This window comes from Pipistrellus kuhlii, unplaced genomic scaffold (genome assembly GCF_014108245.1).
Source record: "Pipistrellus kuhlii isolate mPipKuh1 unplaced genomic scaffold, mPipKuh1.p scaffold_m20_p_8, whole genome shotgun sequence".
In the NCBI taxonomy this organism is placed as follows: domain Eukaryota; kingdom Metazoa; phylum Chordata; class Mammalia; order Chiroptera; family Vespertilionidae; genus Pipistrellus; species Pipistrellus kuhlii.
The window spans coordinates 34,549,175-34,576,592 of record NW_023425584.1 but is presented as its reverse complement, the minus strand read 5'-3'; the positions used below and the strand labels follow the sequence as shown (position 1 = coordinate 34,576,592).

Genomic DNA, 27,418 nt, shown 5'->3' with positions numbered 1-27,418 from the left:
TCCACAGTGGCTGCACCAGTCTGCATTCCCACCAGCAGTGCACGAGGGTTCCTTTTTCTCTGCATCCTCGCCAGCACTTGTTGTTTATTGATTTGTTCCAATCCGTAAGTTGCCTACATTGAGGAGGGTTTGGGAGCTGTGTAGACCTGTGCACTCCCCTATGGCTCCCTGGTCTGGGAGTCTCGCCTCCACACACATGTCTCTCTGCATGTCTTCTCTATCCTTTGACCACCGCGCTTCTTGGTGTTTCCTCCCAAGGTCTCACAGAGGTTCCGTGTGCCACCCCAAGGCTGGGCTGTCCCCAGGCTTGAGAGGTGGCACGGGCATGCCCTGCCATGAACCTGCCGCCCCGTCCTCATGTGTGCCTTCCATCCTCGTTGGGCAGGGGGCATAGACAGGAAGAGCTTCCCTTGCAAAATTGTAGATAGGATTGGTTATGACCAAAACACACGGAAGAATTTCCAATTTCCCTTTATCTCTTAATCTACAGTGCTCAAGGCCACTCCGGCACGTGGTGTTCTCATTTCATCCTCCCTAAGTGTTTATAGCCTGGGACGGCCCAGCTGGTGCGGGAGGAGGGAGGCGGCCATGAGCGCTGGCCTTGTGGGTCTGGGAGCAGAGGCGAGGGAGGGAGACCTGATGAATGGCGAACAAATGAGCGTTCTTTGGTCACAGAAAGTCACTCAGGCAGATTGAGACGGAGAGGGGAAGTATGGAGGGAACACAGGCGCTCACAGAAGCGAAGTGCCGGCTGAGGAAGAGGCGTGGGAAGGGCAGCATGCCGGGCAGCTCCCTGGTCCAGGCTGCAGGAAAGGGTGGGCAGCCCCCAAGTAGAAGCCTCAACCCAAGATTCAGGGTCTCAGGGCAGGGCTGAGAGGCCCAGAGAGCACCCCCCACCGGAGTGCCAGATGCAATGGGGGGCTCGCAGTCTGGGTTTGGATGCAGGTGAGCCTGCCCGTGAATGTCAGTTGTGTGACCTCAGACACCTATTCTGACTCCTCATTTGTAAAATGGAATAGCAATATGTACCTGAATAGCATTTAGAATACACTCACATCAATGGATGGGGAACATCGATCTCAGTGTAGCCTCAGAACATTTTGGCATCCAGTAGGCTTCTAATAAAGTCTGTTTATTTACCCGTAGGTCCCCAGGAGGTGAGAGAACCAGACACAGGTCAATTCGTGGGCTTTAAGGGAGCAAGGACAGCATTAGGGCAGTGCACTTTTCTCTTGTCGCCTCCTCCACGGAAAAGAATGTCATTTCTGCTCAGACTCTTCGTTCCTTTGATGCCAGAGTCCCTGTGTGAACCTCCTGCTCACAGATGGCAGGAGAGCAGCTGCTTCCTCGTAGAAGATCCGTAGTCAGCATTTTAAAGTCCTTTCTTTTGGGTGGTCTTGGGGTTTCCTTCAGGATCCAAAGCTCTTCTTCCCTGCCCCACTATTCTTTTATATTCTTCAGCCCCATCTTTAGAAATAGGACTGAATGCCTGAATGCCGGCTGAGCTGCCTTCCTCACCAGGTCATGATTTTCATGATCCTAATGGGCTTGAAGATTAGGCCTGTTGTCTGGTCATTTCTTCAGAATTGGCCTTTGTGGCCCACTCGCTCACAGGCCTGCACCGAAAGAAGTTCATCGCTTGGAGGCTGAGGCTCTGAGGGGAACAGAGCTCATTGGGAAAGAACTTCCATCAAAGGACAGCTGTATGACCTAGATCAAGGAGGGCCTGCACTACCTCCCCCGTTAGGAGCTCACACATCCATCTTCTTTTGCAGTGCTTTTTGGAAAATGTATCTTTAAAAAATGTATAGATGCCTGGCCAGTGTTTCTCAGTGGTTAAGTGTTGACCTATGAACCAGGAGGTCACGGTTCGCATCCCAGTCAGGGTGCAGACTCGACCTCCAATAGGGAGTGTATAGGAGGCAGCTGATCAATGATTCTCATCATCGATGTTTCTCTCTCCTTCTCTCTCCCTTCCTCTCTGAAATAAATAAAAATATATTTTTAAAATGTATAGACAAGGCTACATGAGCCCCTGAGTGGGTGGGTAGCAGGTGACAGAGGAAGCACGGCTCAGAGAATGCACCTGAGCTGTGCCACCATAGGAGGACTGCACGGTGACTCTACCCCTAAGCATCACCTCCCGTTGGTGGAATTGGCTGTCACACAGCTCCCTGTCGGTCTAAGTGCTTCCTGACAGCTCAGTGGTGCACAGGACAGAATCTTTAAATATAGATAGATAGATAGATAGATAGATTTTTTTTTTACAAAGAGAAAGGGAGAGGGATAGAGAGTTAGAAACATCAATGAGAGAGAAACATCGATCAGCTGCCTCCTGCACACTCCCTACTGGGGATGTGCCCGCAACCAAGGTATGTGCCCTTGACCAGAATTGAACCTGGGACCCTTCAGTCCGCAGGCCAGTGCTCTATCCACTGAGCCAAAGCAGTCATGGCAGAACAGCATCTTTATGATGTGTGACCGTGGACCTTGCAGTGCCTTTGGGGAGGAGGTAGGTCTTAGCATTTCCTCTGTATGTTGTGTGTGGGTGCTCTGAGTGGACAGGGCTTATCTCCTGAGGAAGACAAGGAGTAGCTGCCCCGGAGTGACTGTCCTCTTCCTCCCCCGGCACCCCTGAGGCAGGATTTGGGCTTAAGAGTAGTGCCTCTCTGATCCTGTTTGTGCCCTAAAATGTACATTCTGAACTCTTTCTTTCCCCACTAGGGATCCAAGGGCTCCATCAGGGACTAGGAGTAGAGGGGGCTGTGGGGGTCAAGTTCTTCACTGGGGCCCTTCACCATGGAGGTAGTAAAGAGGGAGGTGTTGTATGTGTGGAGGGGGTAGATGCTCAGGAGAAATTGCTTGCAGGAGGGAGAGGTACCTCGGGATGTAGAGAGATTGTCTTTGTGGAAGAAGGTGGAGGTGGGGGGGATGGAGAAGTGATGCATGAGCCCAGATCTGCCCATCCTCACTGCGGGCAGGGACTGTGAGCCTCAGAAATGGCCGTGGAGTGATCCAAACCCTCTGGCTAGAATCCTCTAAGGCACATGTGTCAAACACAAGGCCTGCGGGCCAAATCCGTCCCGCCAGGCCTTGCAATGTGGCCCGCACCGCGCTGTCATCACTGCACTCCGCTGCGTTTCCATCACAATGACAGTTTATGACTGTTCAGTAAACCATTCAGCCCGCGATTTAGGCTGGATTTTAGATTTTGGCCCCTTCTCTGATTGAGTTCGACACCCCTACTCTAAGGCCTATTGAGTTGGTCTCCAAGACTTCACTTAGGAAGTGAGCTGCTCATTTTCTTTCTTTCTTTCTTTTCTTTTCTTTTTTTTAATATATTTTTTATTGATATTTTACAGAGAGGAAGGGAGAGAGATAGAGAGCTAGAAACATCGATGAGAGAGAAACATCAACCAGCTGCCTCTTGCACACCCCTTACCAGGGATGTGCCCGCAACCAATGTACATGCCCTTGACCGGAATTGAACCTGGGACCCTTCAGTCCGCAGACCGACATTCTACCACTGAGCCAAACCAGTTTCGGCAAGCTGCTCATTTCCTACCTCACTGTGTTACATGCTCCCAGTGACCCTACAAATGAGTGATGTCCACAAAGCCCTTTTCCCACAGCCCTGCTCAGCTCCTGTAGATGCATGTCGATGGCTTCTTTTATGGAGTCCATCCCTCTCGTATTTGGTCTTCCTCTTTTCCTGCTGCCTTCAGTTTTTCCCAGCATCCTTGTCTTCTCCAGAGAACCCTGTCTGCTCATGGTGCACCTGGCGTAGGACAGCTTCAATGTTTTCATTTTTGCTTCCAGCAATGCTTCAGGCTTAATTTGCTCTGGGACCCATTTGTTTGTCTTTGGGGAAGTTCGATATCTATGGAGCTTTCCTCCAACACTATGTTTCCAGTGAATCCACTTATTTTTCCTATCAGCCTTCTCCACTGTCCAACTCTCACATCCATACGTAGTCACTGACTGTACGAGGGTGTGGATGATCTCAGCCTGGGTCTCTAACGACACATCTTCGCTCTTAGTGCTCTTTTCTACGCTCTCGTGGCTGCCCTTCTGAGTCTGACTTCCCTTGAATTCTTGGCTTTAGTTTCCATTGGCATTGATGACTAAAACCAAAATGAACAAAATCTTTACCCATTTCAGCATCTTCATGGCCTGTGCTAACGTTGTGTGTTTCTTCTGTGGTCATGATTGTTGTCTTTTTGATGTTCAGATGCAGTCCTGCTTTGGCACTTTCTTCTTTCACTTTCATCAGCAGTCATTTCCACTGAGCCAAACCGGTTTTGGTGATCATCAGCAGTCATTTCAAATGGACTCCTTTGCTGCTTTCTGCTTGGACCTTTTCTAGTTTTCCTCCACACACTCATCTGCATATCTTGTTATTGGTATTTGTTTCATCAATTTTCACTCCTTTCCAGTCTTTACAAACTCATTATTGTAAAAGTAAACTGTGCTTAAAATGAACCCACTGTCCCTACTCCAAAACAACAAAACAAAAAAACACACACAGAAAAACCCATAGCTCTAAAGTTAAAAAAAAAAGAAGAAAAATCTGCTTTGTTCCTCCACCTCCCCACTCTCTGCAATCCCATGAACGAGATGTAAATGTTTAATCACTTTAGTGCACATTCTGCCAGACTTTTCATTTTACTTAAACAAATACCCACATACATTTATTTGTTTACTTATTTATTATTTTAGAAAAAGAAAGAAACATTGGTGTGAAAGAGAAGCATTGATCAGTTGCCTCCCCTACACGCTCAGTCAGGGATTGAACCCTCCACCTGGATGTGTGCCCTTATTGAGAATCCAGCCTACCAACTTCTGGTGTAGGGCACCACACTGCAAACAACCAAACACCCACTTTTAAATCCCTCAGAGATAAAGTGATGCATGGTATTCTGAACTTTGTTTTTTGTCTTCACAACTTAAAAGTACCGTTATTTGTCAGACAACCTAAATAGGCTCCAGGTGCCCGTGGCCACGCTCAAACCACCACCAAACCCTGACTCCAGGCAGCCAGCTGGGGGGTCCCTGCATCTCTCAGGCCTGCCCTACCCACCCCCCCCAACACCACCACCACCACCCAGCCTTTTCCTCCAGGAGCGCTGGTCCTTCTTCCTCCTCTGCCTTCCTGGACCTTTTCCAGTTTGTCTCCACATCAGTCATTTTCACTTTCCCCATCACGTTCACTCTGCAATGTAAAAGTCTCCCGCTTTGTTTCCAGCTCCTTTTGATTCTGTCCTTCCATCAGCCTCTCTGAAGCCACAGTGACGGAGGTGGGGGGTGGGGGGCGCGCTAAGGCACTTCCATAGGAGGCAGTGGAAAGGCAGTGAATACACACACACTTAATACTCTGTGTCTGCAACCATAAATAGCTTTTGTCATTCTGATAGCAACATATCCATACCTCTGATGTCTGCCGCATTATTTGTTCTCACTATGTGTCAAAATAAAACTTAATACAGGCAAAAGCACATTTCCTAAATGCTGTGTGATGAATTACCAGGCACAGCACACCTGTGTCCAGGTCAAGGCACAGCACATGACCTGCCCGCCGTCTCCTGCGCACACACAAAGAGGCCAGCTTCGCCTGTATTAAGCTCTAGATGGATGGACTCACCTGGTGTCGATTCTTTAGTCCTCCGCTGAGCAGTATATGTATCCATGTTGCTGTGTGCAGTTTTGGATCATTCATTTCTTTATTCATCGTTCTATTGTTGGGCATTTGAATAATCTCCAGGTTTGGGGCTATAATGAGCCGTGCTGCTATGAACCATCTTGTATGTGTTTTGTGAAAATATGTGTGCATTCCTGTATGTTTACACTGTACAACAGAACTGCTGTGCATAAGGTGTGCAGATGTTAAATGTCAGTAAATACACCTTTTCCAAAGAAGACGATAGTCTCCCCAAGCGTGGATGAGAATTCCAGCATTCCAAGTGCTCACAGTCTCGCCAGCCATGGACATTCTCTGTCTATTTTATTTCAGCCATCCTGGTGGCTGTGCAGGTCTTTGTCTGGACTGCCTTTTCTGTTCCCTTGTTCTTCTTTTTTTCCCCCCCTGAGCCAGGACCACATTATGTTAGTTACCCAAGCTTCAGTGTTTTTGTGCTTTAGGATTGTCTTGGTTATTCTTGGGGCCTTTGCATTTCCATATAAGGTTTACAATGTGTTTGCCATTTCTGTGTGTCTGTGTTTTTTTTAAAGCCGCTGAGACTTTAAATGAGGTTTGTTGGCTACAGAATTGATTTAGGGAGAAGTGACACCTTCACAATGGTGAGGCTTCCAATGTATGAACATGGCATAACATTTTACATTTTTAAGCACAGAGGTCTTAAAAATATTCTATTAGATTCCTTCCTGCCGATTTACTGGTTTGTGATGCTGTTTTAAATAATAATAACGTTTTAGAAATCTGCTTTCTGTTTCTGCTGCTGACTTTTTATGTTGCCCTTGTTTCCAGCATCCTTGCCACATTCACGTGTTAACTCTCATATCGCCTATAGAGTTTTATGGGTTTCCTATTCGTATGCCTTTCATTTATTTTCTTGACTCATCGCTTTGGCAAAAGCCTTCAGTAGTGCAGGATAGAATTATTACCATTTCTATAGAAGTCACCCTGTTTTCAGAACTGAACTCAGAGCACACAGTAAGCATTCCCATTGCTTTAGGTTTTTAGTAGCTGTCAATCAGATTAAACGTTCCTTTTGGTCTGCTCAGAGGTTGTGTGGAAAGTTCTGCTTGGCTATTAAAACTGGTCATGTGATATTTCTGCATTTATAAGGTTATCATATGATAGCTCTTCCTTTTTTTTTTTTTTTGTCAAAATAGTGTTACACTGATTGATTTTAGAATGTTAACTATTCTTGCATTCCTGGGATAAACTCCACTGGGCAGGATACGTTATTTTTCATATGTTGCTGGGTTCAGTTTGTTTAGGGAGATTGTACTAGTATCTGTCTTGATAGAAAGATGGTCTGTACCTTTCCTTTCTTCTCTTGTCAGGTTTTGGTCGTCAAGCTTATGCTGATCTCATAAAATGAGTTGGGAAATGTTTGCCCTGTTTCTGTTCCCTGGAAGAATTAGGGTCAGGTGTAGCATTGCTCCTTTCTTAAATAGTTGGAAGACATCTCCAATAAAAACATCTAGACCTAGGATTCCCTATTGGTTTTAATTAATTAATTTACTTGTTTTAAAAACTATAGAAATCGGCATTATTTTTATGCTAGCTTTATTAAGTTTAATTGCTATACCATATAATTCATCTATTTAAAGTATACAAGTCAGTGATTTTTCAGTATATGCACAGTTATGTAACCTTCACCATAACCATTTTTAGAACATTTTATCAATCCCATCATTTCCCAATCCCTCTACACTCATTTCATTTCTCCTGGTCATGTACTCAGGCATGGAATTGCTAACTCATATGCTTCATTATTTTTTATTGCTAAACCATAATATGGATATACCAGAGGGTACGCAACAAGTATGTTCCTGATGGTCATTTAGACATTTTTATTTTTGCTGTTAAGCAATGTTCCGGGCAGTGCCATTCAAAGTGCGGTTTTTGAATGAGTGCCGGACCTGGTTATGGGTGTGTCACAAGTTTGGGATAGAAATTGGGAGTGTTTGGAAACTTTCATAGCATTTTAACCAGTAATTTTATGTCTGTTGAATCTTATGTTTTAAAAAATGAGCTAGTACTTTTATGTTTTTGGTTTTTCTAAATTTCATTTTTTACTTTATTTTATTGTATCTCACAAAAGTACTGGTTCCTGACAAACGGTAAGTTAGAACGTAATAAGACACCTGGCTGTCCTCCACAGTGAGGTAGTGCACCTCCTGTCCACACGTGTTCCTGCAGGATCATTCCTGGAGGCAGAGACAGTGGACCGAGACCACACTCTGACACGTGAACAAGCCCCTGGGCCCCGTTTGTGAGGAAGAAGGAGGAGCTTCTGGTCAGCTCCTTGGCACTAATGATGAGGAGGAGCTGTGATGCAGTGAACAGGCAAATGGAATACAGTGTATCTAGATGATGGAATATTGGTCAGCCTAAAAAAGGAAGGACATTCTGACACATGCTACGACATGGATGAGCCTTGAGGACATTATGCTAAGTGAAATAAGCCAGGCACAACAGGACAAATGCTTCAGGATTCCACCTCTATAAGAGCCACTTAGAGTAGACAAATTCGTAGAGACAGGAAGTACAGTGGTGGGTGCCAGGGGCTGGGAGAGTTGAGAATGGAAAATTGCTTAATGGGTACGGAGTTTCTGTTTGGATGATGGAAAAGTCCTGGAGATGGATGGTGGTGATGGTTGCACAACACTGTGAATGTGCTTAATGCCACTGAACTGTACACTTGAAAATGGGGACAAGATTCCCGCTCTCTCCACATCCTTTCCCCTCACATGGTGGAGAGAGCAGGAGTTCTAGTCTTCTTCTTATAAGGACACGAATCATTAAGCTCTGCCCTCATGACCTAATCTAAGCCTGATTATCTCCCAAAGGCCTCCGCTTCCAAATAACATAAAATTCGGGTTAGGACTTCAGCACATGGATTTTTAGAGGACATAAACATTCAATTCATAGCACCCATTCACTTTCATGTGACCTTGGACAAATACCTTCAATGCCTTGAGGCTCAGTTTCTCCATCTGTAAAATAGGGACAATAATAGCCACTGCCCCACTTTTATGGGGTTACTGTGCATATACCTTTGTAAGCTGCAACTCAGGAGCTTAGACTTGTCAGGGGCCAGCTTGTGTGTGTTTCTGGAGCTTTTTTCTCAGGGCATCTTGGGGCCTTTTAGCTGAATGCACGTGGCATTAGGTGGAGGGACACTCCTGCTGCTCTGTCTCTGCAAGACTCCTCCTAAAAGGCCGTTTCCATCCCCATGTGTTTTAGATTAAGGCAGCCACAAAGCGAGCCGGCCCCAGGAGCCTTGCCCAAGGCATGAGGTTATCGGAGATTCCTCTTAATGGCCTGATTATTTTTAAAGGGATAAGACTTCATCACCACTAGGTGAACAAATTCAGCCAAAAATGTGCCTGCGGTAAAGCCCCTGGTCGGAGCCCTCAGTTTCTCGATTCTGCACAGGGGTGACTTCAGGCCTCGGCTGGGACAGGACCCCAAAAGGGTATCTTTCAGGGGAACTCCACCCACATCAATAGATGACACACCCACTCCAGCTTTTACCCATGCCTCAGGTGTGCGGGCTGCAGCCGGGCCTTTATGCCGGGGCCCTCCCCATTCTGGTTGTTAGTCGGGGACTGTGCAATCTGTCTGGCCCCACTGGTTATCTGGGGAATGAGAGGCTGTGTTTGGCTGGGGCCAAGCCACCTTCAGCCATCCCAGGTTTGCTGAAAGAGGGCTGAGAAGGGGTACAGCAGTTGTAGCTCCCTGGGGCCACCGGTCTTTGCCTAGGCCAGGCACCCCTCCCCCACCTCCCCCCAGTGGATGACCAAGTCACCAGGACAGTTTGTACTCGGTGCTGTGCCTGTGCGAGCTGCAACACACCAGTCATCCAGCCGCCTCCTGGAAATAGAAGCCGAGTCAGAGCTGTTCTGGTGGGAGGCTGAGGTGGGCCCCAGGGCCTGGCAGCCGCCCAGGCGGGAGAGGAGGGGGCCGGCCGCGGATCTGGGGACGACAGATGGAAAAGTGGGGGAGGCCAAGGCCCCTCGTATTGGAAGTCAGGAAGCTGAGAGAGATTGGTGTTTGTGAAAACATTTAGAGAGCTGTCTGGCCCAGGCATTCCCGCCAGGACACTCTGCCAGCTCCTTCATCTGGCACAGAAGGACAAGCTGAGATTCCAGGGCCAGTGAGATTCGGCCTAGAGCACCCCAGGCCCACGGGCCTTCGCCCAGTGCCCACCTCCTCGTTGCTTCCATCCCCGGGCCGCTTGCCCCGTACCTGCGGTCTGCACCTCTAAGGACCAGCACACCTTTGCAGTGTGGCTTTGGACACCTCCTGCACAGTGCCTGGAGGGTGGCTGAGCCCCAGGCCAGTCCCTCCCTTCCCTGCTGGCCTGAATGCCGGGCAGTCTCTCCCCTCCCATGGGAGGGGGGTTCGGGGGGGACTGCAATGAGCAAGGCCGCCATTGTGGACTCAGCAGTTGAGGATGAGTAGATAGGAGCGGGGCACACGTCGTTTAATATAATGACCAGGTGTGCTGAGGAGCAGTGTGGCGGAACCGTTCCCTCATCCTCCCCACAGCCATGTATTGGCCGGGACATCTGGCAGCAGAGGCGTGTGGCTGAGGGAACATTGGACGGCAGCTTTGAGACTGAGCCTACATTTAGAGGTTCAAGCCCTTTGTGGCTAACCTAACCCCCTCTGTGTCATGGTCCCCCATGCTCAGAAACGGAAATACCCCATGGCAGGCTCACCAGGCAGCCCCTCTGCCCCCCAGGGGCTGTATGCCTGCACCAGGGTGATGAGAATGGAACTGGAACTGGCTTAGGCATCAAAGGACGTGTATTGGGCTCCGGGGAATTCTGGTTCCAGAGGCGGCTGACATCATCTTGGTGTTTGCCTGTCCCTGGCTCTGCACTCCCAGGTTGGTTTCATTCCCAGGCGGCTCTTCCCCTGTGGGGACCGTGACAGCCCAGCCCTGCCAGCTCCAGGCCCCATCCCCCGGCTGTGCAGCCGCAGGGGCCCAGAAGGATCCCACAAAGGACCTCCACAGGCGTGGCCGCAGCCACATGTTCCCCACACCCACCACGGTAGCTCTGCTTGGCCCAGCCTGGGCAGAGGATTAAGATCAACCCCACAAAACCCACGTGGGTTGTGCGCGGCAAAGGGAGGCTCCCCGGAGGCTCTCCAGAGGAATTTAGGGTGCTAGTAACAGAACGTGGAGGGACGCTAGGAAGGTGCACCCACAGATGTGGACTCCAATGCCCATACCCAACTACTGGTACATGCCTTTGCTTCTCATCCCCCAGCCCAGAATCTGCCCTCTGCCCTCTGCCTCAAGGTCCTCCCGGCCTCACCTCCTCCAGAGGGTCCCCTCTGATTACTCTGCCTCACCCCGTACTCCCGCACCCCACCTGTGCTTTCTTTCTCTCCAGAATGCCCCCGGCCACCACCTCTGTCAGCCTGCCTATGCAGTGTTTGTCCATTACCACAGGCTGTCACCGTCTTCCACTGTTACCCGCTTGGGGCATTTTTCTCCACATTTATTGGGAGGTCTTTCTCCATGTTGATGAGGCTTTTCCTGTGAGCCTTGGACTCATTGTTTTTTTTTCAGCTGTTAGGTGAGTGAATGAATGAATGAATGAATGAGTCAGTTGTTGAGCCACACAGTCTGTAAAACTTTGGACAGGAAACTCTGAGAAAATAAACCCCTGTTCTGCGGTGTCAAGTCAGCGCCTGCCTGCTTGCCTGTGGCCAGGCTGGTCTAGAAGCTGGGAAGTCTGGGGAAGGATCGGCAGGTGTGGTCCGGTGTCCCCCTATTTGTGATAAGGCCCCACCATTACCGGGATGTGTGCCTGTGCTGGACAGTACTGCATCTGCCCCCATCCTTTTGGTGGCCCCATCCTGGTTTTCCTTGGGTCAAACCTCCTTCTCTAATCCCAAGCTATGGATTGGAGAGGGCTGACTCCACCATCTAGTGATAAGCACACAACCCAGTCAGCCCCCCCCCTCCCCCAAATCCAGTTTCTAAACTCTTCCTGGAACCAGGGTATCTTTACACTGAGTTGCAGAACTCGTGGGACTGGCGCTGTGGGGGCCTCAGGATGCATAGCCCTTCCCCTTCCCGCCATGAAGAAAGCCAACACACACAGAAAAACCAGGACTGAAAAATGGGGAGGGAGAATCCTGATGTTGTCATTGGAGCGCCTGGATTTGGCCTAAATCGTCATGGATTTTTCAGTCAAGAGAGGCGAAGCATTCTCTTTGTTTTCTGTTCAATTGACCCCATTCTGACTTGAAGATACAAGTCCTAACTGATGTACTGCCATCGCACAAGCCCTTGTTCCCCCAGAGACCCGGCCCTGTGACACAGAACCAGCTCTCCTGGGGGTTTGCATCTTCAAGGTCCTTGCTGGAGATCACGCAGGCATGCGGCCACGGGCAGGAGAGGTTCTCGGGAAATGGCTAATGCAGCGGGTGGCCGCCGTGCTCACAGCCCACGGGCCTCGTTCCAGGCGTGTCGCCGTGCGGCCCCTCTCGGGCAGGTCGGGGTCCGGGGCGTGTGTCGCCCGCCTGGAGGAAAGTTTCTTTCCCGCTGTGCCGCCCTCCAGGACTCACTCAGGGTTTTCTGTCTGTCGGTCTGAGTTTCACATGCACTGTTGGTTCGGTCATGGAAATAATTACAGGCACTGATAAAGCGTGGCAGCGAATGAAAGAAAAGGCTATAAAAGCCCCCGCCCGAGTGCTTCCAGGGACACAGAGCAGGGAGATTTCTGTCTGTGGTTAAACAGGAACAGAGCTCTGGAGCTGCTCTTCCTGGCCAGTTCCCGGGAAAACCATCTTCCACGCCGGGCCGCGTGAATTGCTAGGAGCTTGTCCACAACATGGAGTTTTTATTAAAAAATTCAGCTCTGGCCCTACCTGGTTTGGTTCAGTGGATAGAGCATTGGCCTATGGACTGAAGGTTCCCGGGTTCGATTCTGGTCAAGGGCACTTGCCTGGGTTGCAGGCTTGATCCCCAGTGGAGAGCATGCAGGAGGCAGCCAATCAATGATTCTCATCACTGATATTCCTAAGTCTCTTTCACCTTCTCTATTCCTCTCTGAAATCAATAAAAACATATTTTGAAAATAAAGTAAAAATTCAGCTCTGGGCCTGGACAGGAGGTGATGCTAGAGACAGAAAGTACAGGAGGGGGTGCACTGTCCATTACTGACATAATCTCTGTGAGAATTACACTGTGGAAGCCAGGCTTGGTGTCCAAAGACTCAGGATGGACCTTCCTATTCTCAGACAGTGGGGTGGAGATGGCAAGACATGAGGAAGGGCCGAAACCTGTTTGGTTCAGTGGATAGAGCGTTGGCCTGCAGACTGAAGGGTCCCGGGTTCGATTCCGGTCAGGGGCATGTACCTTGGTTGCAAGCACATCCCCAGTGTGGGGTGTGCTAGAGGCAGCTGATCGATGATTCTCTCTCATCGATGTTTCTAACTCTGTCCCTCTCTCTTCCTCTCTGTAAAAAATCAATAGAATATATTTTTTTTAAAAAATACACGAGGAAGGATGCTCTCCGGCAGAAGTGATCAGCAGTCCCTGTACGCTGACGCTGGATCCTGGACAGTGTCCCTGTCTGGGTGCTGGGTACCCGTATGACGTGTGGTGTTGACCGTGTCACCAGTCTGCCTGAGGATCACAGCGCCCAGCCCCCATTCGGCCCTCCAACAACACCCAGAGTCTTCAAAGATTAGCTTGTTGCCTATCCTTGGGCACATTCTTTCGCAAAAGGCTAGTGGACACCCCTCGAGGTTGAGGGTGGCTGTGAGTGGCCCTAGTGTCCTCGCTGGACGCCTAGGGTAGGGTGTGTGCAGCTTTGAAATGATCCCCCAGCGGCATGGGGAAGGGGGGAATGCCTTTCCCAGTCCCGGGGTGGACGACTGGGACCAAGCTTTTGTCCCTGTGAAGTAAGATATGTCCCGACTGGAATTCATGTGGCTAAATATATATATATCTTAATAGGAGCACGGAAAACTATCCCAAGGCTGGTTGTCCTCCAAAGGCAGTAGCACTCCTGCTGAGTTTTCCTCTTTCTTCCTCTTTTGCTCCCAAGTTACAGAGAGCAAAACATCCATGTCATGTTTCCAAATTTCATTTCATAAACTGAAAACACATTTTAGGTCTCACAGGGCAAAAGACAACTTCATCTAGCTAACGCTGAAAGACTTTTAAGGTTTACATATCATGAAGTCATGTAACTCGTCTTTTTTAGGCGAACTAGGAGAATTGTTACTTTGTTAAGAGTTCACATTCTTTTTTTTATAATTACTTTATTGTGGTAAAATATATTTTCCACTTCAATCATTTTAAGTGTACAATTCAATGGCATTCATTTTATTTATAATATAATGTTGCCCAACCATCGCCACTGTCTATACCCAAAACCTTTTCATCACCCCAAATGGAAACTCTGTAAAGGTTAAGCAATAGCTCCCTATTTCCCCAAACCCTCACCCCCTGGTGTAACCTCTAACCTACTTTCTGTCTCTATGAATTTGTCTAGTCTAGACATTTAAATAAATGGGTAAATCATACAATATGTGACCTTTTGTGTCTAACTTCTTTCACTGAATGTTTCCAAGGTTCATCCACATTTGAGTATGAATTAATACTTTACTCCTTTTTATATACTACGTTTTGTATACCATTCATCCATTGACAGACATTTGAGTCATCTCATTCTTAAGTTTCGATCTTGAACTGTTTTGGGGGAGTAAATTTAATAGTAACATTTTTATTCCTGTAAAGTCTTTTTTTTTAATAATACCACTTGGATGATCAAATAGAATAAAATGGAACTAGCCATTATTAATTGTCATCTATAAAGCAGATTCTATGCTAAGGCCTTACACATAACATAGTACCATCTCACTTAATCCTCATAAAAATGCTTTGATTCAATATTATCACCCCATCTTACAGACAAAAAAAAAAAAAAAAAATCTGAGGCCCAGAGAGGATAACAGACTTATTTAAGGTCACATAGCTACTGGTAGAACATGGTTGAACCAAGCTTTGAACCCTGGTCCACCTAGCTCCCAAATCTATGTGTTCCCATCTTTTCTGCACTCTCTCAGTAATCGTGGAGACAAAGTGGTTCCTGCAGATTTGTCACATTTAAGATGTCTCCTTCCCAAGTGTGCTGACACAGCCTTGAGCCCTGGGCCAAAATGACACAGGTTTTGTCCTTCAGTTTTACATATCAGCTCCTCAGTGATGCGGGAGCATTTGTAGGAGTCCTAGGAGGTGTTACGGGAGTTTAGACGATCTCTCTGCACTGCGCTGGGAACCAGTGACCACGTCCCTCCACTGAGCCCTCTGCTCTGGCAGCAGAGTTGGGGACTGTCCAACTTAACTGGTCACACATGCATTCCTTCCCTTTTCATTTCTACCTCCCTCTGACCGTCTATCCATCCATTCGTCTGACATTCATCCACCCAGCCACCCAAACCTTCATCTGACCATCTGGCATCCATCCATCCAACTACCCACTCATCCATCCGTCCATCTACCTAGGTAATAGTAGACACTAAGCCCTGAGCTAGGCTCTGGGATTTAGTGATGGGCCACATCAATAGCTCTTTAACAGGGGATGGATCTACTCAGTAGAATGTATTAAAAGTAAGGAAACTTTATTCCAAAATCCTGATTCCTCATAAAACTGGAAGACCAGGCCGTACAGAGCCCATCTTGCCCCATGGCAGAGCCTACCAGAGCTGTGTAGCACCGTGCAGAGCCTTTGCTTCTAGTTTACCAGCCCCTGCCACTCCCATTGTCTTATACCTGGACCATGCTCCACCCCCCAAACCCCACCCTCACCCCATTAGACTAGATTGTGTTTGCAGCAGCCACTTGCTGGCTCACAGTCTGCCTGGGCTTTGTTCCAATACATTCTTCCCTGAGCTCAGTTTCCTCATCTGCATAATGGGTGGGGGGGTGGGGGGCTGAGTGGGGAGGAGATGACAAAAACTGGAAAAGATCTGTGGACTGCAGTGTGCTACTCAGAAAAAGGGACTGCAGTCCCTGCGAGCCTGAGCTGGCAGGAGGGAGGATGGGAACAGGGCCCAGTTGAAAGGCTGGGTGTTCGGTTTAAGATTCTCCTGTTAATTGAGGTGAAACATGCGTTGGCATCCTTCCTGCACACGGCTTAGTGCTCTTAGTGGTCGGCACGTGGGCCTGTTTCTCCCGCCAGTACTCACAGAGACAGGCCTGAGGGAGCGCTCTGACCCTCTCCCCTGTGTCACTGATGCCGGGATGTTGGCATTTTTTACTCCTCTCACCGGGTAGGAGTACAGGTTTGCTTTTATCCACTCATCTATCCCTGCAACAAATCTTCATCACACACCTATTTGCCTGGCACCATTCTAGACACGGGCGATATGATAGCAGAATAAGACCGACAGCTGTGAGGGGGCTTACCTTTACCCAGGAATAAATGACTGTGTCTTGTCATGTCTTGCTGGATGCTTCTGGCTGCTCTTGGCAGGGTGGGGGTGGGGCTGGAGGGCTAGATGGGAGGTGAGTGTGTTGCTGTAGATCTCACCACTGGAGTCTGTGTCCCAGCTGGTGCTGGCTCCAGGCCTAGATGCATCCTATCACGGCCTCCTCCAGGGTGAGCACGTCCCCCAGAGCCTTGCCCAGAGACACATCTGTCCGCAATAATGGACACTTTCCTCGCACACAGTCGCCGGATGGCTCGGCTCTGTGTACAGAAAGACCCGCTTTGCCAGTTCCTTACAGCGGCAGCCCTCACTCTTTCACTTTGCTGCTAATTATTCAGCATCGGGACAAGTGTGAGGTGCAAGGATTCCTGGTGGGCAAAGTGGGCACAGTCCCCACCCACATGGAGCATTTGGGGGACATTGGGGGAGTGGGGGGGAGGGGGAAGACAGCCAATCCAGGCCTGAGGAGGCAGGCACTTCTGAAGGGAGGTGACACCTAACTTAAGAAGGGTAAGTAGACACTGGGGAAAGGACCGGTAACGGTAACGTCTGGTCTAGAGAAAACTGTGGCAAGTGAGAGCCTGGAGCATTCAAGGAAATAAGCATCAAGTCCGTGTGCTTAGAAAGCAGAGTCTGTACGTGGAGGGGGTGGGGGCAACCGGAGCAGGGATGCTTGCCGGCAGAGAGACTGGGAAGAGGGTCACAGCGTTTAGATCATGTATCCTGTGCCATGACCAAGGGCTGTGAAGGTGCCCTGAAAGCCAGGAAGACCCATGGGGGGTTTCAGGCAGGACATGCCTTGAGGGCTTCGGCCTTTCAGTAGGGCGGAGGATGGGTTTGAGTGGCCAGACCTCAGGCAAGGGCTGGGGGGCGAGGGAGGAGGCTGCTCAGTGGCCTGGGGCAAGAGGAGGCGGCGGCAGCCGATGCTTGCACAGGTGTTTTGGAATAGAATTGATGGGGCTGGGGCTGCATCCCCGATGAGAGGGGACAGAGGCAGGGGGCATGGGAGGATTGCCATGGGGAGCAGGAGAGGGGAGCAGGCTGATGGGGGAGAGGATCGTCAAGGGGGGATGTCATAGTGGAGGTGCCCAGGATCCTGGGGATTTGGTTCTGAGGCTCAGGGATCTATGGTGGGGGGAGGGGGGAGGAGGGGGCTTGGCACCAGCATGAGGAACCCACAAAGATGAAGAGAACCTGTTTAAGGGGAAGGCATGGGAGGAGCAGGCCAGGCTGTGGAGAGGAAAGCCAGGATGGAGGCCCCGGGTGAGCAGGTCACCAGGGTCAGGTGGCACCAGGGACTAAAACATGTGCTCTGGATTCGGCCTTAAAGAGGTCACGTTAGCATTTGGTGTGCATTATTTGGAAGGAGAGTGGGTTGAGGAATGGTGGGAGGTGAGGGAAGGGGAAGAGATGAGGCTGAGTGGCCAGCGTCTGGCAGGGATACAGGTGCGGGAGGTGTTCTAAGGCAATGGTCGGCAAACTCATTCGTCAACAGAGCCAAATATCAACAGTACAATTGAAATTTGTTTTGAGAGCCAAATATTTTAAATTTAAACTTCTTCTAACGCCACTTCTTCAAAATAGACTCTCCCAGACCAGTGGTATTTTGTGGAAGAGACACGTTCAAGGGGCCAAAGAGCTGCATGTGGCTCGCGAGCCGCAGTTTGCCGACCACGGTTCTAAGGGAAGGAGCTCGGAGCAGCCAGGAGAGCAGGAGCCGGGGCTGCAGTGAGTTTGGTGTCGAGGGCCCTGAAGAAGCAGGAAGAGGTGGGGTCCCAGCCCACCGAGAAGGACAGTGGGTGTCAGGAAGCTGAGACGGTTCCCGCTGGGGCCTGTTCCCTCGGTGAAGGAGGCGTGCAGACTCAGCACTGGCAGGGGTCTGAGGAGACTGGAGCTGAATGGGCCAGAGGAGGAAGGGTTCCGGGCAGCCGGAGGCTAAGGGAGATTTGTGGACCTGCCCTTCCCTCGCCACATCCTCCCTGCGCAGGTCAGCTAGGGCCCCCAGCCCCTGGGAAGCTCTGCACTGACTCTGGACTCGTGCCGCTCCTTGGCCGGCCCTGCCCTGCCCAGCAAAGGAAAGGCTCACAGCAGGCACTGCCCAGCCCTGGACCCATCCCCACCACGACGGGCAGACTGCAGAGGAGGCTGGGACAGGGAGGCTGAGCTGGGTGCTGTGGGTGGGGCACACGAGGAGCAGAAGGGGCCCAGGGCATTGTGATGTTCCCCCCACGGCCCCCCCAGCAGACAGCCCCAGAAGGGTGGGCTGGGCACGGAGCCCGCCCAGCCCTCCTCCACATCTGCACCTCAGCTGCTCCCAGAAGCCTGCCCAGCACACAGCTCTTGGGTGTCCATTAGAACAGACAGCAACTTTCTTCTGCATGAAAACGCTTTGCTTCAAAGGGAGGGATTTTATTTTTATTGGACTCTGGAGGGAAGTAGCTCTAAAAATTAAAACTTCAACAGAAAACACAAACGGGTCTTGGTCCCCTCACTTGGCCTTGCTCCTAATTATTAAGCCAAGCTCTGCAAATGCTGGGTTATATTTTGGATTGATAGCCAGGGTTATGCATTTGTGGGTGATAGTAACCTGTGTCCTAGGGGAGACTGGTATTCTGAGGCTGGAACTATATGGCCAGTATGGACGTGGGTATTTTCCTTCCCAATCTGGATTTTCCCATGCTGCCCCGCACACCGGGATTCCCACAGCATCCTCTTTGTACATTGCTGGGGGGCAGCTGGCTAGCAGCCGCAGGTCGATCCACATTGTAGCCCCACACCTGTGGCCCCAGGATGTGGGACCCAGTGTGGTGATGGATTTTGAATTAATTGATTTGTTGACCAAAGAATATCCAGCCTGTAGAAAAGTCTTATAAGAGTTAATTTGAGCCGAAACCGGTTTGGCTCAGTAGATAGAGCGTTGGCCTGTGGACTGAAATGTCCCAGGTTCGATTCCGGTCAAGGGCAAGTACCTTGATTGCGGGCACATCCCTAGTGGGGGTGTGCAGGAGGCAGATGATTAATGACTCTCATCGATGTTTCTAACTCTCTATCCCTCTCTCTTCCTTGCTGTAATAAATCAATAAAATATATTTTTTTAAAAAGATTGTTTAAAAAAAAAAAAGAGTTTATTTGAGCCACAATTTTGAGAACATGCCCAGAAGCAAAATCTCAAAGGTTTAATCAGAAAAAGGATTTATTTATTTATTTTTTTTTTTTTTAGCTCACCTAACTGAAATCCTCTGTCAATGTGACAATGTTGGGAATTGTCCGGGGCCTGGCACAGGGGAGTATCTGCTGTGAGTCTTTGCTGGGCTGGGCAGGGCTAGCTCTTTGCACTGATCCCTCCTGCCATGTGTTGGCCACTGGCAGCCCCAAGCTTACATCCAAGGACATTAGCATCCTGGAGGAAAATGAGAACCTCTCTTCTAATAGCCCAATAGTGAGCTCCAGAGCGGATTCTCATTGGTTGCAGAGAGTCATGTGCCCATCTCTGAGCCAATCATGGAGACCCTGGGAGGCCAGGCCTAAGTCACTTGACCATTCCAGAACCAATCATTGAGATCCTGGGAGGCGAAGCTTGGGTCTTGTGCTCACTTAATGGCTGTGATGCAGCTCCCTGTTTTGAGAATGGAAAACTGGGGACTGGTTTCTGTAAGGAGAGGGGTCCGTGTGGGAGGGGTGGGAGGGGTGGGGAGAGAGAGACAAATCAGTAGACCTGACCTCCAGCCTCTCTAGTACGCAGGCTGAGCAGGCGATCCTCCACGGTGTGCTCCAACAGCAATTGCTCCAGTACTGCTAGTCGTGCTCAGCACCCCATCAGGCAACCAAATCTCTCTCTCTCTCTCTCTGAACTATTAAAGTACTAGGCTAAATAAAACAAAATGGAGGAAAGACACCAGCAAACATTTACTATTACTCGGTGCCAGGCCCTGTGGCGGGTATTTTAAGCAAGTTAGTTCTTTTTGAACTGTGAGCTAGATACTATTATTATTCCCATTTTACAGAAGAGAACCTTGAGGCTGCAACATTAAATGACTGGCCAAAGGGTTCACAGTGAGAGACTGAGGATTTACCTAAAATAGAGTTTTCTCAAAAAAGTAAAGTTACATGAGCAAGGCTATAATCTACAACACTTTTTTTTCTTTTCTTTTTTACTGCACTCTGTACATAGCCAATGGTGGGAACGCTTCCGAGGTTCCACCAGAAGGGGCTGGCTGGGGACTGCGGCATGTTCGCACGGGGTGGGGGTGGTTGGAGGGGGTGTAACGTGAAGCTGTGAGAGGGAGTGAGGAAGGTCTCGGCACATCGCTGTGAGGTGGCTGTGAGGATATGGTGCTGACTGGAAAAGGCCTGTGCGTGCAGTATGCTGCCTTTTACGTGAGCAGAAGGGGGAACGCTGGATGTACATATTCATATTTGCTTAAATCTTGAAAAAGAAACAATAGAAGAATAAACACAGATTTACAAACCAAACAATGTACCTTGTTTCATAAGTTGGCTTTGGGACCGTGTAAACATTGTACATAACTGAAAACCCAAATTAAACAAAAAAAAGAATAAAAGCCATCCCCTAACACTGAAAACAAACAGAAACAAACAGTTCTGTATACAAAATTAATGGCATAACCTCACAGAGAATTGTTTTGAGTGACTTTGAAACAATTTGTGTAATCCAAGTGGGACAGAGACAAAAACAACCACAAATAAAAACTAAACTGCATTCAGTAGTCTTTTGGTGGCTAATAAGAGGGGAATTGTTGTTTTGAAATGATTATATATACAAATACACATATTTAACCAGAAGTAATCACATTTGTGTCTTCAGAAACCAAGGTTTGCAGTGTAAGGGAAGCAGTGCAAAGCATGCCATCTTGTAAATTAGTAAATCTTGTCATTGTTCATGAGAATTGGTAACAGCAACATCAGGTCCTTGCTGTATTCCACAAGTAACTGCATTAATGTCGCTAAGAGCAACCGTACAGCTCTCCTGCCTGGGCTCAGACCCCCCTCTCCACCTCCCACCAAGCCTCCGTTCCCATGGGCCCGGGCGCTCATCTTTGCCCGCAGTAGACGGGATGGGTATTCATTGGATGGATGGGAGGGAGTATTCTCGTGGCTCCTGGAACCCCAAAGTCTGTTTGGAGGATGTGCCTTGGATCCCCGGGTTTTCCCGATCACGACCCTGAGTTCCGCCCCAACTGCTGCTTGTGTGCAGGCCCCAGTGGTGTGGGGCACCCAGAAAGCCCGGGGCCTCCAGGAGCTGTCAGTCATCCTGGCAGGCGAGGGCCCACCCACCCAGGACGGGGCCCACGGGCTCAGCCCCGCTGCCAAGGACAGGCCTCGGTCTCGAGGAGTGGCATGGCTATTCAGTCCTGCTCAAGAAGCAGGTCTTGGCTACTTTTGCTTTTCTCTGTTTCTTTATTTCTCCCATCCAGCTTCACAAATCTGTCCAACCCGGCCATCCCTGTGCTTTGCAGGCTGTGGGTGCACTGCCAGGTGGGCATGTCCCATCAAAAGTCTCAGTCGGGGTCTGAAGGACTGAGGTTGGACTTGAGGTTGCGGCTGAACTGTGGGTCTCAGCAGCTGTGAGACTCAGCACAAGGCTTCCTGGCCCCTCATGTCCTCTCTGTGAGAGTCCTTCTGGTCAGGCTCAGCCTCATTCAGGTCCTTCTGTGGTCCAGTTCCAATGATCAGACACCCCGGCCCTGACTCTGTCCCCCGAACCTGGCCTCCATCATGCTCCTCCTGGGCCTGGCCTCCACCATGCTCCTCCTGGGCCTCAGCCATGCTTTCATGGGCTGCCAGTTACCTTCGTATTATGAGTTGAATTGTGTCTCCCAAAAAGGCCTTGAACTCCTACCCATCCCGCCCCTCCCCCCCTGCCCTGCGCCCCCCCCCACACACACACACACATACCTGTGAATGTAAGCTCATATGGAAATAGGGTCTTCACAGATGATCAGGATAAGGTCAGTTAGGGTGGTCCCTAATCCAATATGACTGTGTCTTTATAAAAAGGGGAAACTGTGGGCACAGAGACAGACACACAGAGGGGGAACGCCATGTGGATGTGAAGGCAAAGACCAGAATTACACATACAGGAACACCAAGGTGCCTTCAACCTCCCCAGAAGCCAGCCAACCCTGCTGACACCCCAGGACTGTGACGGAAGGAACTTCTGTGGGTGAGCCACTGTCTGTGTGCTTCCTCACAGCGGCCCCAGGACACCGCTGCACTCAGAGGAGCTCACCCATGGGGACTGTCACATACTTGTCAGGCCTCACTCTTGTTTTAAAAAGCTTTGAGCGAACACTTAAAAACCCAAAGACCTCGGGTAAACTCAGACTTCCAGTTTCCTTGAAAAAAAAACAAAACAAAAAAACAGAACATCTGCCACCCGCGCTTGGCCACAGGTGGCGGGAGCAGCGTTGTGGCTGCCCCTCTCATTGGCCAGGGACCCCACAGAGGGCCCAGGGCGTGTCCCAGGCGGCACGCGTGTGCCGTGGACAAGGTGCTTCACCCCCACAGATGCATTTGCCCCTCAGCGGGGTCCAGTTTTCCCTCTTTGTTTCAATGCCTCCTCAGCCAGGGCTGTCCCTCCTCTGTCCCCCATGCTCACCTAGGTAGCCTCCGACCTACTTCACTGGGTGTTTGTCTCCCGACCACAGAATGTGGTCCTACAGAACCACACTGAATGTCAGTAAATTAAAAACTCACACGCCTGTTGGCACGTGTGTGCGTTTCTCTAGAGTTTATCCAGAAGTGGTGCTGCCGGCTCATCAACCATGCAAATGTTTGACTTTTCGAGATAATTCCAGATTGTTTTTCCCTCGTGGGTGTGGTCCCTTCGCAGTGAGTCAGAGGTCCTTCGGCTTGATATCGTTTGGCACCAAGCGTAGACCTAACAGTGCCCTTTACTTCCCCTCCTCTAGGACCAGATACAGCTCTGCCTCCTCGGCACGGTTTAACCGGGAGCGTGTCCACAGACTTGCTTTGTCTTTCACAACATTGACATTTCATGAAATCACCTCTCCCTTCCTACCCTTCACCCTTTTATCCCCCCTAAAAAAGCAGAGTACTCCTTGTGTTGAGTCTGAGTGTGCTGTCTTCTGTTTCTGAAGACGCTTACCAGTATCCCTGACTGGACGTTGTACCCAGGCTCCCCCATGCTGTGGCAGGGAGCTGCCGTCCCTCCGGGGCTGGGGCTGCACATGGTCGGGTCTGTGCCTGGGCTGCCGTTGATTCATTCGCATGTTGATGGGCCCTTGGCTTTTTCCAGACCTTTCTGGCCATGGACAATGCTGCCAGGAACAGCCCTGCACGCCTGTTGGCACGTGTGTGAGTTTCTCTAGAGTTTATCCAGAAGTGGTGCTGCCGGCTCACCCACCATGCAAATGCTGGACTTTTCGAGATAATTCCAGATTGTTTTTCCAACATGGGTGAGGTCCCTTCGCAATGAGTCAGAGGTCCTTCGACTTGATATCGTTTGGCCACCAAGCGTTGAGAGTGTGAGTTACTGTCTTGTTCTGGTTGGTGCAATGCGCATTCCTCAGGATGACTGATGGCGATGAGCATCTCTTCATGTTCTTTTTTTTTAAAAATATATTTTATTGATTTTTTACAGAGAAGAAGGGAGAGGGATAGAGAGCTAGAAACATTGATGAGAGAGAATCATCGATCAGCTGCCTCCTGCACACCCCCTACTGGGGATGTGCCCACAACCAAGTTATGTGCCCTTGACCGGAATCAAACCTGGGACTTTTCAGTCCACAGACCCGACGCTCTATCTACTGAGCCAAACCGTTTTTGGCTCTTTTCATGTTCTTTGACATGCGTGTGCCACTTTCTGTGAAGTGATTAGTAAGAGCAATGGTCACACCACCTCTTGTTTACAACTGGGGGTGTGTGAGGAACTGTTCTAAGCACACACATCACTTCATCACAAAGCAGCCTAACGAGGCAGGTGCCCTAGTTAACCTCTTTTCATGGATGTTGTCCATGTTCTTATGCTTTAGGCATGACTCTTTAATCATCCAATTGTCAATCTTTTTCTTTTAACGAATGAGTTTAGTCTGCCTATCTATGTAGTAATTACTGATAAATTTGGGCTAGTTTCTTTGGTCTTTTTAAAAGATTTATAATTACCTCACTTTTTCTAGACATTTCTTTTCTAGTTCTCACTGTTTGTTTGATTACCTTAGTTTGTTGTTTATATTTTCTTTTTTTTAAATCTGTTTCCTCTCTAACAGTAGCACTCTGCTACTGTTTTCACCTTTTCCTCAAGTAAGCTTAATAAATAATAAGATGCACAAACCTACATGTTTGCCTTGATTTTTCTTCTGATCACATTGTAGGCCATCAGTTATTTTTTCTTAACACTTGAAAGATATTCTACCACTTGCTGACTTCAGATTCTTGTGTTGAAAAGTCTGCTGTCATTCTAATAGTCATTGCTTCAAAGGTGAGCTGCCCTTATTTCTGAGGATACTTTTAAGGTCTTCTCTTTTGTCTTTGGTGATGTGTCGTCTTGTTTGTGTTCATACCTTGCCTTACTCCATTGCATTCTTGTGATGTCTTTGTGTATATGTTCCAGTTCATTAAGTCCCTCTTCAGCTTTATCTAATTTGCTCTTTAACATACCTATTGAGGTTTTTATTTCAACCATTTTATTTTTCATGTTTGGAAACTACATTTCCCCCCCTCAGTTTCTAATTAATTATTCATAGTCTCTTTTGTTTTCTCTTTGTGATTGTATCATTTTGTTTCTATAAACATTTTATACATAATTCCTTTTACTCTATTTCTGAAAATTTCAACATGGAAGAGAAGATTGTTTACTGTTTCGGCTGAATCTCAGTCAGAGTCTTGCCTTTTGACACATCAATCTTTTTTTGGGGGTGGGCAGTTTTATTTTTTTATGGCAACACACACATTAATCTTTGAATATGACCCTTTTCTTGATCGAAATCTATGAGACTCCTGTGGGGAAACTGGAGAAGATTTCCTCCAGGTTGCATTTGCTTCTCCATTAGCTAGACGCTGTGGGGAGCCACTGCCCTGGAATCGTATCTATCACGTTGAGGATTTTGTCTCAGGGAAGGTGGAATTCCAGCCCAAAGTTTCCTCTGCTGTTGACTCAAGGCACCGGGTCCTGACAGCAGTGCTTCTGTTGCTGTTTGCCCTTGGGACAGCTGGACCCCTCCTGGCTCCTCACTGCCCAGGCCGTGTGTAGCTCGTATCTGTTTTGTATTTAGTGGGTGTTAAATGTTCCTTGATGAAACCTTTACTCTTTTGACAGCAGCACTGCCTTAGAGAGTGCTTCCTATCCAGAATACCTTGACATCCATGACGTAGAGCAGTGTCCTGAGATGAGATATTTTTATTTTATTTTTATTTTTTTAGCTCTTCAACCAAGGACCCAAATGCAATCCTGAGAGCTCAGAAAATGTTTCTCAGTAGAATAAGGATCCTTTCCTCTGAAAAATCAGTCTTAGGCTCCAAGGTTTCAGAGATCATGAGATTCTACGTGAGAAATTCCTTTCTGAATGTAGTGCCAGGAAAGCCTTGTCTTCCCAGAGGGATTGGCCGGCTTCCTCTGCCTTATGGCAAGAGCTCGGTAATACCTCTTACTTCCTTCCTAACGCAAGCTGCCTGGAAGCATTGGGAAAAGCAGATGCCATTTCATATCAGCATTTTTAGTTCTTAGGGCTGGCTTTCTCCTCTTTCTCATTTGTGTTTGTGTGTGTGTGTGTATTTTTTTTTCTATTGATTCTTACAGAGGGGGTATATAGGAGGGAATGGGGGTGGGGGGGGAGATTGAAAGATAGAGAGAAAGAGAGAAAGAGTTCCAGGGCAGTGGCTCCCCATAGCATCTAGCCCGTGGAGAAGCAAATGCAACCTGGAGGAAATCTTCTCCAATTTCCACACAGGAGTCGCATAGATTTCGATTAAGAAAGGGGTCCTATGTGAGAGAGACATATCGTCTGTTTGCCTCCTGCATGTGTCCCTAATGGAGCTGGAGGTCAAACTTACAATGGAGATGGGTGCCCTTGACTGGGAATTGAACCTTTGACTCTTTAGTCCTTGGGCCAATGCTTCAACCACTGAGCCAAATCAGCCAGGGCTACATGTATATATTAATAAATGTATAGCCTATTTCCCTCTGTGTCTCTTTTATGGAAAGAGGCAAGTTATAAGTAAATTAAGTTAGCCCTGGCTAGGTAGCTCGGTTGGTTAGAATGTTGCCCCGGTACACCAAGGTTGCAGGTTTGGTCCCTGGTCAGGGCACATCCAAGAATCAACCAACGAATGCATACATAAGTAGAACAACAATCAACAAGTCAATCTCTTTCTCTCTGCCTCTGTCTCCCTCTCTCCCATCTTCTCCCTCTAACATCAATTTTAAAATAACTAAAGGAAAAGTTTATAAACATTTACATTTCCTTCCCTTGTGTTCTTAAGGTGTCCAAAGGGAAGGTGTAACGTGAAATATGTATGCAGGTTGACCTGGCTACACGTTCTGAGGCTTCGTCCTCTGCTGCCCTGTCTTGTGGGCAGGTGTATCCCGACCGTTCTGAACAGCGATTCTCCCGCTCACTTCCTTTGCCTTCCTGGTGGACTTGGGAGGTAAAGGGAGAGTGAATTGCTTTGGAGCTTCACCCAGCTTAAGAATAAGAACTAGACCTTGCCTTACTGTAAGGAGACCAGACGTCCCGCTTTTTCTTTCCAAAAATCGGGACTTTTAAAATGCCGCAGGACATGGGACAAATTGTTAAAAATCGGGACTGTCCCACCAAAAGCGGGACATCTGGTCACCTTACCTTAAAGGCCCTGTCCCCAAATATAGTCACATGGGAGATGAGGGCTTCAACATGTGAATTCTGAGGGGACATAATTCAGCCCATACACCTACTTCCTTCCCAGCATGTCACTTTCCTGGCTTGTGGCCTGTGCTGCAGAGCCAGCCCGCTCCTACCCCTCGCCTCTGCATGGAGGGCAGCACAATGTCTGGCTCTGGCACCCTCAAACACTGGATGTGTCCTTCTAGGCAAACGAAAGCAATGTTATTCGAAGAATGGGATAACATCTGCACAACCTCCTCTTGATATAATCAAGGCCCTCTAGGGTATTGCAAAACCAGACCTGATCCATGCCCCTTTATCTCAGAGCCAGACCTGATCCGCACCCCTCTATCTCCTCCTCCCCTGCTGTGGTTTCTCCAGCAGCTGACTGGGAAACAGACCAGACTGCCAAAGCAAACCC

At 48.9% G+C, this 27,418-nt stretch overlaps 1 protein-coding gene across 8 annotated transcripts in view; it reads left to right on the top strand.

The window, feature by feature from the left end:
- COL23A1 (collagen type XXIII alpha 1 chain) overlaps positions 1–27,418 on the top strand; it is a 238,178-nt gene that overhangs the window by 33,512 nt on the left and 177,248 nt on the right. The window lies entirely within an intron of this gene.